The sequence below is a fragment of the Arvicola amphibius genome, chromosome 14, assembly GCF_903992535.2.
Source record: "Arvicola amphibius chromosome 14, mArvAmp1.2, whole genome shotgun sequence".
Lineage (NCBI taxonomy): Eukaryota > Metazoa > Chordata > Mammalia > Rodentia > Cricetidae > Arvicola > Arvicola amphibius.
This window is the reverse complement of record NC_052060.1, coordinates 54021984-54043848: the sequence shown is the minus strand read 5'-3', so window position 1 is coordinate 54043848 and position 21865 is coordinate 54021984.

Genomic DNA, 21865 nt, shown 5'->3' with positions numbered 1-21865 from the left:
AAAAGGTAAAGAGGGAAGTACATTGTAGCTCAAGTAAAATGGCAACAAGGAACTAAATATTAGGAAAAGAGGGTGAAATTGGAGTGGTGTGCCAGCTCTGCAGTTGTATTTTCCCTATTGTAGGCTTGCTTTCATGTTTTCCAAAATTGAGATAGTGCCCCTTTAGTTTGATTCCATTTTACCTGTGATTTAACAATTTGATTCATGTTAATGTGAGACTAAAAAACAATGCCCATCACAGCCAAAAATGCTAGGGATCAATGTAATTAGCCATATTTATGGTAGCAATTAAAAACAGTTGTTTTTAATAGTCACTTCTAATATCCATGCTCATGTTTACAGAAATACGAAGGATGTATTATTCTCACTTATCCATTATTAGGTTTTTCCGAATCTAAACACTATTAAAATGAGAAAATGTGCTTGCGTATGTGAATACAGATGCATGCAGATGGCTGTAAGTGGGTATCAGGGTACAGTTCCCCGGAGTCTATTCTCTTTTGCTAGTCTGTTGGATGTGGGGATCAAAACAGGCTGTCAAGCTTACCTGGAGCTACCTCAATGTGCTAACCCTTCCTGCCTGCTTAGGATATAGTCTCTGACATTTCCTCTAATAACTTTTGAGGTGAATCTGAGAATGTGTTCTTCATACCAATTACTTATCACATGGGGCTGGAGAGATGCCTCAGCAATTAAGGACATTTGCTGCTCTTCTAGGAACCCAAGTTTGGTTCCCAGTACCCACATCAGATGGCTCACACCATCTACAACCCTAGCACCAGGGGTCTAACACCTCTAACCTCTGTGGGCAGGGTACAAACAAGCACATAACATGTGCAGAGACACACAACTACACATGATTTAAAAAAAAATAACAAGTTTTTAAAAAGCTAAAAAACCCACTTTGTGATATAGATTTTTTCCTGATGGGTATTTTTTTCAAGATAACTTTATATATGGTGTGTATGTGTGCTTGCACAGGTTTTGTGTATGTGTGTGTGCATGCATGCACATGTGTGTGCATTCATGCGTGTGTGTGTATGTGTGTGTGTGTGTGTGTGTTGTAAGAGGCTGCTTGTTTGTTCCCGCCCATCCAGACTCCTGAAATAACCACACAGAAACTGTATTAATTAAATCAATGCTTGGCCCATAGCTCTAGCTTCTTATTGGCTAACTCTTTCATCTTAATTTAAGCCATTTCTATTAATCTGTGTATCGCCACATGGCTGTCGTTTGCTGGCAAGGTTCCAGTATGTCTGTTCCGGCAGCCATGTCATCTCCTGACTCTGCCTTCTTTTTCCCAGCATTCAGTTTATTTTCCCTGCCTAACTCTATTCTGCCTTATACAGGCCACAAACAGTTTCTTTATTAACCAATGGTATTCACAGCATACAGAGGGGAACCCCACATCATGTGTGTGTGTACATTTGTTCACACTAGTGGTGGGAGACACAGGCTGGCTTTGGGGTTCTGCTTTGGTGACTTTCTCTCTTACTGTGGTAGGGTGCCTCAATGCTAGATGTTCAAGTGGGCCAGCTTGTATACTTGTCATTTATGTGGGTGCTGGGGATTTGAACTCTGGTCAAGCATTATTATTCCCTGAGCTATCTCCCCAGCCCTGTGTATATTTGCCTGTGGCAACTAAAGGCAATTAAGATGAAACATAGGATGATGTTTCCCATAACTCTAAGTTTGTAGTTTTGAAGTACTTTTTAACTTATCAATATTAGTTGACAGTCATGGCAACACTTGTAAATAAGGATAGGGATTTGTTTTACAAATAAAGACTAAAATATATTTTTGTAACGATGGCTATATTGTTGAGTCGTATCGAACATTGTACATACTTGCTTAAGTTAATAGAACTATTATTCCTGTTGCCCAGATAAAAATGTGAGGTTGATGATCATAGAACATGAGGCCGAGGTGAGGCTGCAAATCCCAGACCTGAAGTGTCCTTGAATTCAGAGCCCAGGATTTCAGACTTCAACCTTTCCCTTTTGAAACAAGCTCATTCATTTGACTGTTTTATTTATACATAAACAGAGATCCAGGGAAGACTCTGGTAGAACTGGTTTTCCTAGGCAGTTAGTTGCAGGACTAAAGCTTAGTCTTGACTAACCCATTTCACTTATTAGTGGGTTTCCGGGGCTGTATTATTCTCTGTCATTCAACTCTGTGTAGGTTTCACTGCCTAGGTGAAGTTGCTCAGTTAGAAGCTCTTGTATCAATATTTAATTCCAACTCAAAATGCTTTCTTACTGGTGCCCCACGGACACGACCTTTCACAGACAACTCTGGTACAACTCTGGCTGAGCATGTGGCCATCATATATCCTCCCAAATGCCATGCCTCTGTGTCTGTCCTTTCTCTCCATTCATCAATTTGTTCCTGCTTTGAGATTACATGGAAGTGGTTCCTTTGTTTTCAAAGGTATTGCAGAGTAGTCCTTTTCAAGAGGCCCAGGGCTAAGAGTGATTGTGTCAAATATTTTATGACAAGTTACTAAGACCAATCATGGTGGTTCCTTGGTGCTTGGAATGAGATTTTGAAAAAGAAAGAGCCAGATGCCTTTGTAGAAAAGCAAAGATTCAATGTCTATGTTTACCACATTTTTGGAAGGTCCCAGGGCAGGGGGAAAAAACGAAGAGGCGTGCTGAACAGGATGCCTTGTGAGTGACCTGTGACAGGGCCAGAAGGGAGGATTGCAAAGTGGGAGAAGATGTTCACCCTGATCAGGGGATGCAGGGGAAAGAGAGCTGTTCTGGCAATCTGTGTCTACTTACTGATTTTGTTTTCTGCTTTTTATTTTTGGAAAGAAATGAATTTGTCTGAGGGTATCAGTAGCCTCAGAATGAGTCCATTCCTGGGTTGAAAGGAATATTTTTAAAATTAAAACGTTTACAAGAAGAACTCAGAAGTACACATGAGCAAAAGTTACTCAGAGTGTCACTAGTTTTTTATAGATGATCGATTGATTGAAGTCTCTAAAAATTTTTTGTAAAGCAATGGAAATTTCTCCCATGCAATTGAGTATATAATCTGACCTTTGTTTTTTTTTAAATATATCATTTTAGACTTATAAGAATGACAAAAATGATTCCTGAATTCCTAGTTCATGAATGCTTGATTTGCACAGTCACGTCAGATTTCCCAAGGAAAGCAGGGAAGGCAGAAAGTGTAAACTTAGTGAGGTAGGAAGAATAAATGTGAGGCACACAGGAAGTCCCAGAGAACGTTATTGATTAAAAGGATGATCGAGCTCAGAGATGTTTTCCTGTGGTTCTTAAACATCTTCTGTATCAATGTACTACTTAAAGATTCCGTCACCTAGGTGAAGATTGTGTGCTCACCCTTCTCCTCATCTCCCTGCAGCTTTCCCCTCTATTCCCCTCCCTTGGTAAATTTGACAATAAAGTGGAAACTATTTATTCATATTCACTTTAAATGCTAACACTTAGAATTCACCATGCTGGCTATATGGCAAGCATGTCATCTTCTTTAAACACAGATGACTTAGGAGGAAGCTGTACCCAGCGTGCTGCACAGTTGTTGCTGACCGGATGGCAGCTGTAAGACAGGTGTCAACAAGTGTGCATGTGTGAGCTCAACTGTTGTCCGTGGCTTACAGGAAGAATCCTTGGAACCATTCAAGAAAGGCTGGGTCATTACTGCTTTTGCTAACAGGGGAGGTGTCGTGTCGTATCGTTTCTCTATGGCCGTGTGAAAACTGGTAGCTCAAGAGGGCTGGATGCCAGAGGTCAAGAAGATTCAACAAATTCTCATTTTTTTCTCATGTGTTCTCTAAATTTACAAGTGGAAAAATCCATGTGTAGGTGGTAAAATTCATGTGTAAGTATATCTGAAAAGACTTCTTTTACTATGTTTGAAATAAAAGCACCCACTGATATGAATCACTCGTTTGGAAGCGAAGACAGTGCTGACACACTTTACAGTGATGGTAACTTCATGTGCTGGACTATTTCAGTTTGAAACTTGCTTGCTGGGAGTACACAGTTATCTTAAATCATAAGGCTTAGACAACACAATGAAAAACAAATAGAAGCTATGATCCTGTAAAGGCATGCCCAAATCGTCTACGCTGCAAAAGGTCTTGGGGAATAATAATGTATGTCTTTACCATACATTAGAAAATCTATGTGGTAGATTTTATTTTTAATTCTGAGCATCTGTGTGACTGGGGATAACTTTCTAAGTCTCAGTTTCCTAACCTACAAAGGAAAGCTGGCCCTTCATAATATACAATATACCTTCAAGCTTTTCTGTTGTGAAGATTATATAAAAAGATTACCTGTTTATGTATACATTGTTTGTTTTCAAGTAATGTATCTGGTAAAATCTTAGCACATCGGATACATGAAAAACCCCTACAAACTAACAACAAGAAAAGTGAACAAAAACAAGATAGAACAAAAGCTAGACATTGATACGGTACCAAAACTGACACTTCTCCACAGAAGGTCAGCAGATGCCTAGCTCACACTTGCAAACACACTCAGCATCATAAGTCACTTGGAAAATGCAAATCAAACCACAAAGAGGGAAGTGCATCAGTCTCTCAGTAAAGCAAATGTAAGATTGTCACTGGACCCAGCAGGTAACAGAGACTGTAGAGACCCAAACTGTGGCCAGGGAGGCATCCAGGAACCCAGAAGCAAGCCTGCTAGGCTTCATGCAATTCTGTGCTCAATTTATTGAGGAACTACCAGAACTTTTTTTTTATTCTCAGCTGTTTACCATATAAAGTAAGGGATGCCATCTTGACTCGGTGTACACATCAACACACTTGCATTCTGTCAAATCTCTCCCTGATTACTATCCCTTTTCTTCCTATTGCTATCGGCCTATCCTAGTCCCCAACATCTGCCCATAATCTCCTACTTTATCCACTTTATCACAGTGTAATTTGACCTAATGAAAAACTGATTTACTTGCATTTTAGTTTAAGCCAAGCCAGAGGCCTGCTTCTGCTCCAGTGCAGAGAACAACTGGTCAACCTTAGTAATTCCAATGGCACTTGAAAAGCATAATAGATACATTCCACCCCTCTCTTCTTTCTCGGGAAAATAGACCTAAATCCTTTAACATATCCTTAAATAGCAAAATTGCAATACTGCAGTGGCTTTTATTATACCAACTCATCCTTTGGTTTCTTGACTTCCCAGCGGTCCCCTTTTAAGAGAGCCTCCACTTTTCTGAAGGCTGATTTCTCTACTCTCTCAAGAGTCTTGGTGGGCCATAAAACTAAGCTGTTGAATGCCTGTCATTAAGCAACAGATGGTTTTCCTAGGGCAAGGGGGTTCCTTTTCTCTTTGGAAAACTCTTATATAGAGGCAAGCGTTTCAAGAATGAAGGAGGCATTTGATGCCCCACTATCCTGTGAGGTATCTGGAAGAGACAGTCCAATCAGTTCTGTGGTCATGGTGCCTAAAGTTGACTAACAACCCACCATCTAATACTGAGCTGTCTCTAAGGTGAGAATACTGCCTCGTTTTCATTCCGATTCTGCAAGATGGTTCTTGTGAATTGCCTATAGTTGGAGGCTAATCAGAATCTCAATATTTACAACCAAAGAAACGTAACACATGCAAAGACAGAATTTGAGTGGGCTCTCTAGGTCCTTGTACTGGCTCTAGCTCATTGCCCACCAACATCTTCACGATGAATGTGAAGAGGAAGAGGAGCTCATTCAGGATTTAGCATCTCACAGCATGCCACAGAAAAAGGGTTCAAACCTTTCAACTGCTGCCAACTTCTTAAAACAGAAACCAGAAATAGCTGCAATATACTTTTATTCTTACTATGGATTTCCCAAAGTTTCAATTTTTCTTAAAGCTTGTTGGGCTTTGGTTTTGAAATAAATTATATCTCTAAATAGATTTTTGAAATGAAATTTTATATCTACCCTTCTGTCCATAATTAAAAGAATCTGAGTCACTTCCTTGTCTGGTACCAAGATGTAGGAATTAAAACTCTAGGAACAAAAGTAATTAATAGTTGGCTTTTTCCTATTTGAATGTCTTTCAATAGGAAAGACAGTGAAAAAAATTCTTTTATGTTAGGAAGGCCCAATTTATTATATATAACATTTTGCCTAATTTTTCACAAGCTAACTATTATTATTTTGGTAACTAATTTCTCATTCTTTCTGTAATGATGCCAATAGATAATACTACCTGTCTATTTTTAGTATTTTAAATGTTATTATTTTAAAATATGAGAGTGCATATAGCCTAGCCTAGGCTCAGACATACTATATAGCTGAGTCTGGGCCAGAACTCTTGACTCTCCTGCCTCTTCCTCTCAAGTTTGGAATTATAGGCATGCACAAATAGTGTCAGCACCATCAATTATTTATTTAGCTATTCTGGTGATTGGATCCTGAACCTAGGCAAGTGTTCAACCACAAAACTACATTCTCAAAATCATCAGCTCATCAAATGAAGACCAAATACAGAAGTAAAGGAGGAAAATGCTCAACAGAAAGCAATCCATTGGTATGTCTATCGGCTGTTTTGGGAATACTGACTCTTAGGAAATTATTGACTTCTTACAGTATTCTCCCTTTTTACCTTATCTCTTCTAAACCACTCCACCTTGTTTTCCTCATCTGCTGCCTCTACTCACAAGAAGCAGACCTATATATATCTGGGTACCAGGAAAAGTTTGGCTGCTAATGTCACATTTCTTTTCCTTTTCTCCTTTTCCTGTAAGTTGTTCATCTTAGGCATTTTTGTCAGTGTCAGAAAACTGACTAGTACAGCTGACGTGTTCTATGAAACAAATGAACACCGCCTTTAGAAGTTACCAAGGTGTCCTCTTCTAATCTATCTTTTCCCAACATGACTTTTCCTATGTCTAAATATTAGACCAACTAATCATGAAATCATGGACACATTAACCTATGTCACATGAGTTTAAATTTCTCCAGCTGGAATACACATTATAGAATTATCCAGAATACATCTATATCTGATTCCTGTCAGTTTCCTCATGGAAGCATATTATAGCTTATATATATATATATATATATATATATATATATGTACACACACAAACACACACACACACATATATATAATTCCTTCATTTATCAGTGGTACTCACAGCATACAGAGGGAAATCCTACATTACCTCCCCTTTTCTGTTTAAATAAAAAGGACGGTTTTAATTTTAACATAGTAAAATTACATATAACAAAACAGGTATCAAGCAAGAATTACAGTTATAACATTTATATCTACTTTATCTCTTATCATAACTAAGGAAAATTATATTATTACTTTCTATTCTTCAACTCCATCAAAGACTCCAGAAAAATATATATTACCTAAGTAAACAGGAAGTGCTTTGTAAGCAACTTCCAAAACTCTAGAATGACAGATGAATCTCGCTGCCTAAACAGTTACCCAAAGTTCTTCTGCACCATCAGGGCATCCATCTTCAGCTTACAGACTCATAGTATCCAGTAGACTTTTCCATGAAGCAGGAAATTTCAAAGACTGCCTATATTGGCAGTTTGTCAGTCACTTTCTTCTGTGTCCTGCAGAATGTCTAGCAAACTCTTTCATGAAGCAGAAACCCCAAAGAATCATCTCACCTTTAGGCAAACTCAGCACTCATTTCTGTGGGTTCTGATGTCCAGGCAAGAGCAGTTTCTTTCCCAAATGGCTAGCAAACTCCATAAGGAGCCTCTTCAATGCCCATCTTCCTGTTGAAGTAGATTGGTGCTGCTAGGAGAAGATGTGTCTCACTGTTATGAAAAGTCCTAACTTCTTAAAACATTTTAAATGCCATATTTTATAGTCTTTGAAAAGTTTGAAGAATACCTATCTGAAATACATCCCTGTACATCTAGAAAATCTAACTAACATGACTACAAGCTTGACTATTATAGATGATTATTTATTAACATGTATTTCTTAATTATATATTACATTTTTAAATGAGATGTACAAACACAATACTTTAATCAAGAGCAGAAATACAAATATAACAAAATTGATCTTAAGTTTGTATCAATAAACCAAGATCCATACCAATGCAAATCTCTATAGCATATCTCCCTTTAAATGTAAAAGAACATTTATAAACAATATTTGGGAATATGGTGTAGTTATTCTTCAAACTGCTTCCTGCTCTTTATTGGGTGAAGTAATCTTTTTGAGGGTGTTTAAGGCAACCTTTCAGGGGGTCTTGGTGCATAAAACCATATTAGTCTCGAAGCAATCCACAGGATTTCAACCTCTGTGGAAACAAAAGAAGAACCTCTTTTCCAAAGTAATATAATCCTTAGACTCAAATTTTGAATTTAAGATACCTTTGAAAAATATATGTTGGCTTAGCTTAGCAGTCCCCAGAATCAAATGTCTCTCTGCAGTCAAAAAATTCAAAGAAAACACAATAATATACATAATCCAGACTCTCTGTGTAGGCTCCATCTTTACGTGGCTTTTCTTACTCTTTTGCTTTTTAATATTTATTTTATTATCTTTACTCCTTTAATCTATGTCTGTTTATACTCTGCCTCTTTAAAGACCTTATTCTATTTTTTAATAAATCACTTATTTACTTTTATGACTCTCTATACTCGTTTTCTTTTCTCTCCCAAGCCTATATACATTTATCCAACACTATGACTCATATAGAGGTCTTTCATGTCTGAATCTGTCCTATTGTGTATCTGATATTCTTTTCTATCTTGAGGAGCTTTTAAAATTGTAAGCAAGCTTGGCTGCAGCAGGTCTGGATGCTGGCTCAGCCTCTCTCCACTTTCAAAATTGTGGACATACCATTACTGCCAGCTCTGGGAAAGCCAGGTAGGAGCCCTGCTCAGTACTTTAACTCTGAGAATGAGCATGCAACACACAAACCCTTTTTATCTGAGTAATAGTTAAATATGCCATGCAGAGCACTGTGTAGCCTGGAAATGTCTCTGTGTATGGGATCAGGAATCTGCCATGCTCTCCTGCCTGTGCACTCCTAGGAGTTTTGATCCCACTGCCTATTCAGTTGGGGGGGGGGTACTGAGCTGTGGGTATGGCCTCAGGTAATTTCCCAAGTGGGCATATAAGCACCTGGGCCCACAAATCCCATTCAAGTGCTCCAATGCTGGACCTCCAGAAAGAGTCAGAGTCTGCACCAGCAGCATCGCCCAGAAAGCTGGCATTTCAAAACGGCATGACTTTTTTTTTTTTCTACTATTGCTGAATCAATAAGATCTTTCTTAAAGAAGCTACAGTATGCCACCAGCAAGCAAAGCCCTTTGGGGAAAATAAATGGGGCTAAACTTTGCTTTTTAGTGTCTAGAATTCTTTCCAAGCCCTCTAAAGTTTTACATGGATTTAGTCCATTGAATTGGGTGCCAATTTTTTGGAGGAGGGGGCTGCTTGTTGGTTCCTGGCCTCTTAGCCCTGAAATAATCATACAGAAACTATATTAATTAAATCACTGCTTGCCCCATTAGCTCTACCTTCTTATTGGCTAATTCTTACATATTAATTTAACCCATTTCTAGTAATCTGTGTATCGCCATGTGGCTGTGGCTTACCAGCCATATGGCTCTGGTGGGACTCCATGGCTTCTCTCTGACTCCACCTTTTTCTCCCAGCACTTAGTTTAGTTTCCCCTGCCTAACTCTGTTCCCCTACAGCTCTGGTATAGGCGCAAAGCAGTTCCTTTATTTATCAATGGTAATCACAGCACACAGAGGGGAATCTTACATCAATGATATTATTTAGAAAGGCATGCATGAAGCTTAAAAAGCAAGAAGACTGTCTCCTTCCTCAGAGCAATATACCACTGTGCAACCAGATGACACCCAGGCTGCACAAATGCAACCAAACTGATAAGTAATATATACATGCTCCAATTTCACAAAGTATTATGAAACACTAATATAGCAAACAAGATTAATTTCAAGAAATATACATTGAACTATTTCACAGCATCAGAAATGAAATCATAGGTATGAATATGCATTGTATGAAACACTTTTAATGTGTATATATATGTATAAACTATTTTCAGTGAAATGTCAGCATGTTGATCAAGCAGATCAACGTGGATTGCAAGCACAGACTCTAATTATGCTCATGTAATCATCCATTATATACACAATTTATTGATTTTCATGCTCAACTAGAAAGACTCTAATATTTTCAGAATGTCACTTAAATGTCCATGGTTTGTGGGTCTAGAGTTGTTCAACAGGTTTGCTTTCCTAGCAGGCAAACTATTTTACTCTTCTTATATTCTAATGCATCAAAGTGCTTAAAGCTTAATTTTCCAACTTCTTTATTCTTTAATTTTATAGAGCAAAATGGGCTTCACTATTTCTTTTTTAACCTGCTTTTAAAAATTTATTCTAGCTTGTGGATAATGCATATGGTGACTTATTTTAAGTCATTGTATTTGTTCTTGTTTTCCAGGTTATGAAGACTGAAGTAGCCTCTGAGTTCAAATATGTGGGCTGTAAGTAGTATCTTTGGCATGTAATATTTTATCGAATTGTATCTCTCAGGTGTGGGGCATCTGAAATCGTCAAAGACTGGATTTGAAAACTGACTCCACTTCAGAGTGTTCAGAATGAAATATATGTTTTGGTTTTGGAATCTGATTTTTTTGATTGTTTAGGCATCCAGGACTAGACATAGGTTTTGGAAGGAAATTCTGAACAGTATGTCAGAAAGCACAGATGATTAACTGAATGAAACCCTGCTCTTTTGATATATCCATCTGGAACATTATTTGTGAGCTATTTGTGAATGTCAACTCCCATAGCAATGTTGATTATTAAGATGGTGTCAAAAACTCAATCCTTAATTTGGTGTTTAAATAAGATATGACAATCATTAAAGAATATTGAACACATTTTCTAATCTTATGCAGCTTCAGACTTCTTTTTTAAAAATGAAAATAGCAAATTTTTAATGGACTTTTAGTATGCATGATCATATAGGGTACTAGGACACAGACAGCAAAGACTGTTGTTGCCCTTTTATTTTCTGAGTTCCCATTCCTTCCTGCCATGATCCATTGACTTCATTCTAGAGTCAGCCAAATAATACCTTATAATATAAAAGTAAATTTATTGGCCATCCTTTCTCATTTCAAGGATAGCACAGACTCTTTCTTTCTAAGTCTTTGAACTGAGTATTCTTTAGGTTCAGCTAAGTTGTAGCTGCTTTTCAAGAACTGCATATCTTGCTAAAATCTACAAGAAGAATTTGATTGCTTTTTCCATCTTAGTGATAAGAAAATGAAGATTCAGAAAGTCAAGTATTTTTTCTCAAGGTCAGATAACTAAATATTGTATATTCTGGAATTCACTCCAGCAAGCCTCTTTAGTTGCATTTATACGACAGTATAGCACTAAATAATCAATAATAATAATAATAAAATAATGATTATAATAATAATAACTCTAATTACTATTATAATTAAACACAAATGGCAGGTGTATTCCCCAGTTTCTGCCAATGATAAGGTAAGCATATTTGTTGACCCATCCCTTTATGAAACATTAGACAAATGAGATATACTTGATGATAATCTTTCATCAGTTGTATAATCAACCCATTTCCCTGGAGAAAGAAGGACCACCTTTTCCAAAGTGTAGCACCTCTTTTAAAGTTGTGCCACAGTTTTGGTTTTCATCCTTCACTGTCTTTATTCACCACTGAAACGTGATTAAATTGAATATCACTCAAATAAAGAAACAAGTCTATTTCTTTCCATTAACCTGTCAACATGTAAAAGGGCTAGGAGAATGATTTACTTCAGGAATCAATGTGGAGGCAATTCTTCCCAATCTCTTGTAACTTTGATTCTTCTAGTCATCAAACCAGTAATCTCTGTTTTGTTTTCCTGGCCTTGAAATTCCACCCCAATCAGCTAGGGTGACATGAACTAGATCCATTTCTATTATGTGTTTGTTTTAGCAAAATGTTATTGATGAAAAAGTAGAAGGCACGATGACAAGAAATTGCTTAACTGTCATTAGACTTTGCTCTCTGTGGCATTTAGAAAAGTGGAGAGAAATCCAGCAAAGTCAATAATAAGGTTTCCCAAGGTATGTGTGATTGCTGTAAGAGCAATGTAAATATTGTACATTACAGCCATACACTTGGAGAGAAGGGGAAATCGGGAGAAGGGCTAGGAGAGAGTAAGGGAAAGGGAGACAAAGAGAGAGAAGTGAAAGAGGAATTGAAGTGAGAAGAAGAGAGGAGGGACAAGAGAGAGAGGGAAGTAAAGAGAAAAGAAAGGCGAGAATGGCCAGAAGGGTGGAAGACAGGGAGGGAGAAAAGGAGGGAATGTGAACAAGAGTAAGAGAGAGAAAGAGAAAGAAAACAATACAGACACAAGGTTGGCAGCTGGACTGTGTTTGCAGGTACCCTGCATTAATTGCAGATTTATGTGTTGGGATACCACAGCCTGAAGCTGTATGTATGTCTGTGATATAAGACCACTTTGGTATTTGATTTGATGTGTGAGTTTAAAAACATTTTACCCATTGTGGCTGTACTGCAGATGTTGCAAGACTCCATCAAAAGATGGCTTCTTTTTAAATTTGAAAGCATCAAACCCACCAATTTACTCATTACTATTAACAAGATCAAATCATAGCAATATCTAACTCAGCAGGCATTTATTTATTGTTGTTATTAAAAATGTCTGGCACTGCAGGGAAAAAAAAGACTTATGAAGAGAGTAATACAAATAAGAGTAACTCACCAGGAACCTACTATGTGAGAGAATTGTACGAATGCTGTCCCTCCTAAATATAACGTCAAGGGATGAATTATTTTACAGGCAGAGAGACACCAAGCCTTAGGGAAGAGAAGCACCTTTTCATTTCCTTTAAAAACATTTATTAAGCTTTATTTTATGTGTGTGTTTTGCCTGCATGTAAGAATGTATACTACATGCATTTCTGGTGCCCACTAAGGTCAGAAGAGGACATTGGATCCCCCAGAACTGGGCATATACATGTTTGGGGTAGACTGTGTGGGTGCAGGGAACTGAACCTGGGTCCTCTGAAAGAGCAATAGCCGCTCTTAAGCACTGAGCCATCTCCTTAGCACATTTTTTTTATACCTGTAAAAGAAGTAAGTTCTAAGTGAAGGACCTTATTAAGTCCTGCTGTCATGCTTTGATTCTCTTTTAACTCTACTGCTGTCCTAGACTGAGGTCCTGAAGTTATATGGATACATTCAATTCTATTCTATGTAGGTAAAAATATACATATCAAATCTGATGCTTAAAAAAGCTGATGTGTATAAAATCCTATCCCCATCAACACATAAACCTACTCATACATGGACCCAATCTGGCTGTTTCCCTTTGCCTCCATGCGTTTATCCTTGAATTAAAAGTATTTGAGCAAGTAGAGTATAATTTGCATGGAGTAGGGTTGAAATGGGATCAAGAAGGGAAATGCCTCATTGAATCTCAGTGGTTTTCATAAATATGTTAACACTGTAAGGCAGATTAAGAGGGCTGAAGAAAGAAATATGGAGGTGCGGAGACGGCTGAGTCTATAGGTGCCATGCAAGTCATCAGGCTCGCTGCACAGAGCGGAGGGAAGTACACAGAGGAATCTTGAGAGTAATGGAAGATGAAGTTGCTGGGCATTTTTCAGTGATTCGATCGGTGAGGGATTCTGGAGACTGGGAACCAGCGCTCTGGAAATGAGCAAGTGTTATTTAGAGGGAATAAGGGAATAAATGTTTTATATAGAGAGAAAGGCAATGTTTGTGTCTGAGCCAGAACGTGGTTCGCTACTTCAATGAGGCAACGTGGCAGCCATTGGATCCCAGCATGGACTCACCAATACCAGCTTGTGAGAATAGTGGATGTCCTATTTCAGCAGCATTTATTCTGAGATGTGACAGACCAATGGGATAGAATTATCTACATGTCATTTCACAGTTATTTTGTATCATCCTTTTCTGTAGATCAGCACTCCCATGTTTTTAATCCTTGCTATATCTTTCTGATGATATTTCCTTGAGTCACGGGGAAAATAAATGCTATTTGAGGGAACTATATTTCTGCATTCTTTATTTGTGTAATAATTTATTCTTTTAATCACTTTTGTGAGTGTGCATGATAAATATGTGTGAGTTTGGACATATACATGCTCTGACGTATTTTTGTGGGCCAGCGGACAACTTTTATCAGTCAGCTCTATGATCTTATTTTGAGATGAAGCTTATTTTTTATATGGTGTTGAACTGTCTACTCCAGGCTAGCTGTCTCCTTACCTTCTATACAAGTCTCATATCTCTGCCTCTCCTGTCTCTGTAGGAAAGCTGCGATGACAGGCTCATGCCACCACATGCACCTTATCATGTAGGTTCCAGAGATGGAGCTTCGATTGTTGAGCTCAAGTGACTGGCACTTATCCGGAAGAGTTCTCTCCCAGTCCTGAACGCTTCCTCAGCCAGAATGATCATTGTTGCTTTCTTCCTCTGTTGGAGGTTCACTGCCACACTTCAGTCTTGTTCAGTTCCTCTCCTTGAGACATGCCACTCTTGCTCTCTTGTTTATTCAGGACTAGCCCAGAAATACATGGTTCTTCCATGAAACCAGTTCTTTTTAAGTTGACTCAAACAAGTCAACACACAAAGGGGTTAGAGAACTTTCTGTCTTTAAAAACAGCTGAAACCATGAACTAAACAAACAAAATCTCCCGGGACTGGGCATCTACTTCCAATAATTAATATTTTATTTGTATGACCCCCTGTGAAGAAAAGCTTCTGGAAAGAGTTGACTGTATTAGCTGTCTTTCATTCTTTTATTATCAGACTTTCTTGTAAACTTACTTGCATGCTTTCAACACAGAAATGCTTGTGGAAGAAGTTTTGATTTGTGAACTGAATGTTCCCTTAAAAGAAAAAAGCCACACTGTGTTGAAAACTATGCAAAAGAGTGACTGATTAGAACTTCCTGCTTGTAGAGAGTTGTTATTAAAAGAAAAATTACCCTGAACTGTCCTCAATTTCCTTAATATCAATTTGTCACCTACCTCTGCATTTGACATAACATCTCTTTTGACTGCTAGGTAACCCTGTGGAATAAAGTCTTAGCAGACCAATGGTATCTGCAAATCGCAAAGCTGAGAGTATTGTGAGCATTTGAAACATATAAATGTGGTTTTTTTTTCTCCTTGTCTTATTATAACCAAACTACATGGCTGTCCTCACCACCATACATGACAAATGTCTTGAATTCGAACTGTCATTTGTTCTGTGACTATCAAGGTTTATATATAAAAATTCACTGCTATGGTGGAATATGCCATTTTCCGGGCAACCTGAATCCCTCTTTATAGGCATGGTCACTCACATTTGGGTCAAAATAAACTGCTAGTTCCTTTTGATGAGAATTGTGTTTTGGTTAACACAGTCATTTGGGATGGGATCTGAATACTGTTATTTTATATATAATGCTGTCCAAGTGGTTATAAAGTCCTGTCACATGCAGAGCTGGCACAAATGCCCCATGTAACTGTAAATTCCCAACTTAGGGTTCTCAATCTACCCCAGTGCTGTGTATCTGTGAGAACCCATCTGTTGACCCATACAACTTCTGTCCTAGGCATTTCTGTAAACAGAAAACGGTGATTATTTTGAATTATACTTTGTAGGAGCTACTGCAGAGTACCCTTAAATAGAAAGCTTGCTGTGCATTTTAAAATAAGATTATAGCTTACAAAAAAAGAAATGATTCATTCATGAGTTTTCTGAAATGTAGTCTTCATATTAGGCTAGGTACATATTTACAGCTCTGTCTTCTGTTGATGCCTGGATGACTTTATAAACAAATAATCAGGAAGAATATGGAGCCTAAGCAAATCATTATAACAATATTCTCTTGCTTTGTGTGCTGCACCTCTCAGGCTATTTTATATCTTTATAAGACAATACTTGACATGTTGGGTGTTGGAATTGAAGCATTTGGCTAGACTACTAAAAATTCATAGATACCCTTCAACTGAGGGTTCTTTGCCTGTGTGTGTGAAAACCTTTGAGGTGTTAAGAGTTATGTACTGGAAATGTGGCCTTGGTAAGCGTCCCTACAGTCTCTGGTGCTGGCATCTTCTACTTCGCATATGACCCTACGACCTACTATGTGATTTCTCAAGATATGTCTGTCCTTCGTACTATCTTTATGTTGACCTACAACTATCCCTGATGCTCTTCCTTTCTTTCTTTCTCTTTCTTTCTTTCTTTCTTTCTTTCTTTCTTTCTTTCTTTCTTTCTTTTTCTCTCTCTCTCCTCTTTTTTCTCTCTCTTTCTTTTTTCTCTCTTTCTTTCTTTTTTTTTTTGATACAGATCAAAATAATGTCAATGTTCAGTAACAGAGATGGAGGAAGAGTGGACTTTTTCTACCATTCACTGGAAACCTAGAAGGTAAACCAGAAGCCGAATAACCTGAACTCTACAGGCAGTCGCAGAAGTCAGAGAAGAGCAGAAACAAACTATGCTTAGCAACAGTCCTCAGCTCTCCATGGGACTTCAGGGTAGTCCAGCTGTCCCAGGCTTCAGTTACTTGAGCTCTCAGAGTCTAACTTAGGTTACTTTAAAATGCTTAGCATTATGTAAAGCTTTTTATAGCCATACCTGGAAAAACAGTAATCTACCCTTTAGCAAGGATCTTATTTTTTTAATAAAAGGGGAGTGATGCTATATTAGCTATACATAATCTCTGCTTTAGAGAGTGCTAAAATAAATTAATTTAGTAATTTTACTTTATGAAAATTACTAGATGAATTAGATCTGTCTTTGAGCACAAATACAAGAGCCAAAAGAACAGAAATGTAATTTCAGTTTCATTCATCTGCCTTCAAAGACCGAGACAAACTTGGATCTCTTCCAAAGGACCAAAGTAAACAGAAAGGAAATGTTGGAAGGTTGAATCAGAGCCAGGATAAATGAGGATTTCCAGTGTTTAGGATGGATATTGCAAATGGATCCAAAACATAGTTCAAGGGCATACGTTTAGTTCTGGAAACCAGGCCAAGTTGCTTCAATTAGTACTTTTCAGAATTAGGAAATTAATTTGTATCAATATTAATCTGTATGGGATAATACCAAGGATATATAAAAAGGCACTTTAACTAATAATGTATTTCTCCCTATAGTGTCATTCCTTACCTTGGGTCAATCCATTAACGCCATGTAATTTTTTGGCATATTAATAAGGAGGCTGTACTTGGGACAACTCTATGATTGCTTCTTTTGGGTTTGTCTTTGATTCCAAATGAAATGCACAAGTTCTATTTTCAAGAGAATTTAGAAAATACCATACACATTGTAGCATAGGATATATATGTATATATCAAATTAAAGGGAATAATTATAAACGGGGTCAACAAATCATTAACCCATGTCTTGATGTGCGATGTTTAATTAGATCAATACAAAAACAAAGGACAAAGAAGGGTGATGTTATTGGCCATGTGACGACAGAGTTCTGAAAAAGCTGCCCTTGTTCTGATAATGAAGACTGACCCTAATTATTCAGGTTAGCATCATTACTTGTTTCTGGTCAGATTGACTTAGAGTCATTCCACATTAAGAAAAACATGTATTCTGGCTTGTAAAATCTGGCCAAATAACTAGGGACTGCAGTATTCCGTAACAAGGAGCAGAACTAATGGGCTGCTGTCCGGTTCAAAGAACGGCAGCCGAGTTGACTGGCATGCTCAGTGGTGTCTGGGCGGCTTAGTAAGAGCTCTTAAAAGCAATTAAACTTTGCGTTATTCTTGATTTTTAGAAAAGTGACAGAACCGTTGAGTGAATCAGATTTTAAAATGGCAAGAGAAAACATGCTGGATATTAAAATGTTCTTATGCCTGAGAGTTCTCTTGGACATCCAGGACTGAAGGATTTGAATTCTGGACTTAACAAAAGGTACCAACATTGCTTGCAAATGGGTCTGCTATTTGGCTAAAGAGGGGCTAACCAGATGCTCAACATGGATGAGGCTTATTTTAGGATGTTAAATTGTCAGTTGCAAATTTTTATTATTACATTTATATGTGCACCATGTGTGTGCCTGGTGCAAAATACAGAAGAGGTGGGCAGATCCTCTGCAATTAGAATGACGTAAGATTGTGAACTGCCACGTGGGCGCTGGGAACTGAACCAAGGTCCTCTAGAAGAGCAGTCAGTGGTCTTAATGACTGAGTCTCTGCAGCTCCCAAAGTGCCGGCTTTTAAATGCTAGTATCTGAAGATTTTAAGTAGATATTTCTTTACACTAATTACCACATCATTCATAGCAATGTTACCATTTAATGGAAGGCAGCCTGAGGTATAAATGTCAACTTCTTTCATTTGTTTAATAAATATTCAGTGTACCTCCTGTTGTGAGGTCCTGGGCTGGACGACAGTTTCTATTCTTTCCAGTCCTACTTTTGTTAACTATAAATTTATATTTTACTTTTCATTACAATTCACTCATTATGGTTCTTATTTTGTGCCAGCATTAAAAGGAACATTTTAAGGCATTTTTAAAAGATATGTTTTGAGTTACACTTCTCTGTTGTTTTAATTTCATTTATTTATTCATTTATTTACTTACTGGCATACTTTTACTTACGTTTGTGACAAGGCTGACTTTGTACTCATTTTGTAGGCCAGGTGGCCCTGAACTAAGAGATTTGCCCACCCCCACCTCCCAAGTGCTGGGATCAAATGTGATCCTACCACGCCTGGCTCACATTATGCAGTTGGCAAGCAGCTATTCCAGCAGTTTTGTCTGTGTTCCTAGGATTCTGACAGGCCCTGGGATCATTAGGAACTTGTAACATGGTGTACTCAGATGCAGAAGAAGGATGGTGTACTCAGATGCAGAAGAAGTAGTATCCCCTGCAAGTCTGTCTGTAGCATTATTTTATGCCTTCCTTATCAAGGCCAGGGCTTGATGCTCTTTCCGAGGTTTCCACTAGCAACAGAAAAGTAAATTTAAATGGCAGTAGAGCCTAGTATTCAGATCAACACCTTACCTGTGGCCTTGTTTTCCTCCCATGTCGGTATCCCCTCAACTGACAGTACTGATGTTGTAGACTTATAGACGTAGAACCTAAGACTAATACAGAAGTGGATTTCACAAACTGGAGAACCTGTGACCAGTCAGCACCTGCACATGGTTTCCCAGCAATCAGAAGACTCCTTTAAAGGAGCCGAACTGAACCTTGAGGTTGCAACCACACACTTGTGCTTGAACTGTTGCCATGTGACCTGAGAAAATCCCTGCTCTAAACACCAGCAGAAGGGAGAGCATAGTTTCAACTACATATCAGCGTCAGATGGACCATGCACAAAAAATGTTTATCACAGTGTTTCATCTGGTTCTAGAAACCTATTGATAAAAAAAAAACAACCTATACCTGACAGATTGTCCCTCAGCACCATCCTCCCATGTTGCCTGTAAAAAAAAGTGGAGCCCTACATGGTGGGAGACATATGAGGTAAACGCATAGCTTTCGTAAAAATCTATGTATCATTGAATGATACTGAATTCATTAATACATGTGCTCCCTTCTATTTATGAGAAGGATAAAATTTTTATAATTTTAAAGCATCTTTTCTTGGTAGAACCATGCAAGTTTTTGCTTTATATCGAGACACTCATTAATACAAGACTGCAGAGAGATTAATAGCAGAGCCCCTGTACTACCAGAGTGACTGGATTTTCAGGAAGCTGCCATCATTCACTGGCTGTGTGACCTTGGGCTGTTCACCTCTCTGTGCCTGTATCCTCATCTGAAAATAAGTAGGGAGTGGTGTGACTTTTTTTTCCTCAGTATTGCAAAGTCTAAATACTGAAATGTATGTAAAATTCTTAGAACACATAGTGAATACTCAGTAAATGCTGCCTATTACCAACATGGCTCATTGTGAGTGATTTAAATATAGCAACTGTGTGTATATATGTATGTATGTGTGTGTGTGTTGAAGCTTAGAATTACAAAGTGCTAAATCAGGAAAATAATATTAGCATTGGGTATTCCATACATTTATCTCTCCCAGTTTTAATAATATATCCAATAACTATCTATGTTCAGCAATATAGTGTTTAGTCATAGGGATAATGGTGTCAGGTATAAATGGCACAATTAAAAACACTACGGGAGCTAACTTACTCAGAAAGTTGCAGGGCGAATATTCCTTTCTAAGAGCCTCACAAATGCACAGTGAGGAAGAATGAGGGCATCTTATTTTATTCCCTGATGGGAATCTATCCACATCAAATATACAGCATAATTCTGCTGGTGGGCAACCTCTGCTGAGACTCCCTCCCTCATCATATAGGCCTTTTAGAGAAGGAAATAAATGGGCATTGATTTCAATTTTTAAGGAGTCAATACATTATAAGTGTAAGTTAAAAGGGAAAGGATACCATGTGGTTCTTAGAGATATTTCGGGCTATGTCTAGTTTAAGAATACTGATATTAACACAGATTTGGAGCTAACTTTATGTGTTATTGTCAAATGCTATTTTTATAGCATCTAAAATGTTTCAAAATGGCATTTATACACTTCATTTCAGGACTATGAAATTAATTTGTTCATTGGTTCATTAAAAAGACACCCATTAGGTACTCATGCTATGCTAAGCACTTTCTTAGGCACTGGGATAAAAAGATGACATTTTGCAGACCTCAGGGCTACCTCTACTAGGACAGAAGGGGAAAATAAAGTAACTTTCAAACAATAGACATTGAATTATATTTGTAAGGAAGGATCAAGAAGACAAGAGAGAGGTCTCTAATTAAAGCTAAGAGTGTGAGTCACTAAAAGCTTTCATGAATTGCAACACAGAGTGATGGCCCAGGGAAGTCAATAGGTGCTTGTGTTGGGCAATGGGCTATGGGCCAGTAGGGGAGAGCAGGCAAAGTAAGGTGAAGGGGATAGTGGCATGGGTATGAAATGGCTCAAACTTCTTGGGGAGCTTAAGTATTCCCCATGAATAGAACATAGGAATCACTTCAGTTTCTAGGTGATTCTTTAGTGGCAGAGCCCTGTTTAAAGATCTGCAAGGCCCTAGATTTAAACCCTAACAGATCAAAGTCTATGCTCCTCCCAAGCCTTAAGAAACTTGGGTGCTGTCTTAGGACACAGGGAAGCATTGAGAGAGCCTGGGATATGAGAGGGTGCGAAGAGCCTCCACTTTGAGCTACCTTGGGTAAAGCAAGCATTGTGCTTACAAGACATTCTTCTGTAGGGAGAAAGATGGTGAGCCAGACACATTTGCCATCCCAGAAGGGTTTGCACAGTAGACTTTTATAGGGTCCTGGCCACCTCCTGAATGGGTGAGAAGGGAGCTGTTAGGGGCAGTGAGCTAGCTCAGGCACAGAGCCTGTAACTAAACTGATGCTTTTGGACTGTGTCCCCAAAGCCTCGGAGAGTCATGGTAGGGAGTTTTAAGCAGGGCAATGGCACCATTAGACTTGCTTTTTTTTCTTTCTTTTTTTTTTTTTTTTCTTTTTTTTTTTGGTTTTTCGAGACAGGGTTTCTCTGCAGCTTTTTTAGAGCCTGTCCTGGAACTAGCTCTTGTAGACCAGGCTGGCCTCGAACTCACAGAGATCCGCCTGCCTCTGCCTCCCGAGTGCTGGGATTAAAGGCGTGCGCCACCACCGCCCGGCTTAGACTTGCTTTTTAAAAGCTCTTCTTGGCCACTGCATCTAGATGGACTGCAACTTTGTGAGCCTGAAAGGACTGGCTTGCAATGTTTCTAAGATGGTTGGTCACCCAGGCTGCTGAAGGGATTGCAGTGACCAAAGACGGGAAGAGATTATCTGAGGAGACCTGTAAGGTGGCCAGAGGAAT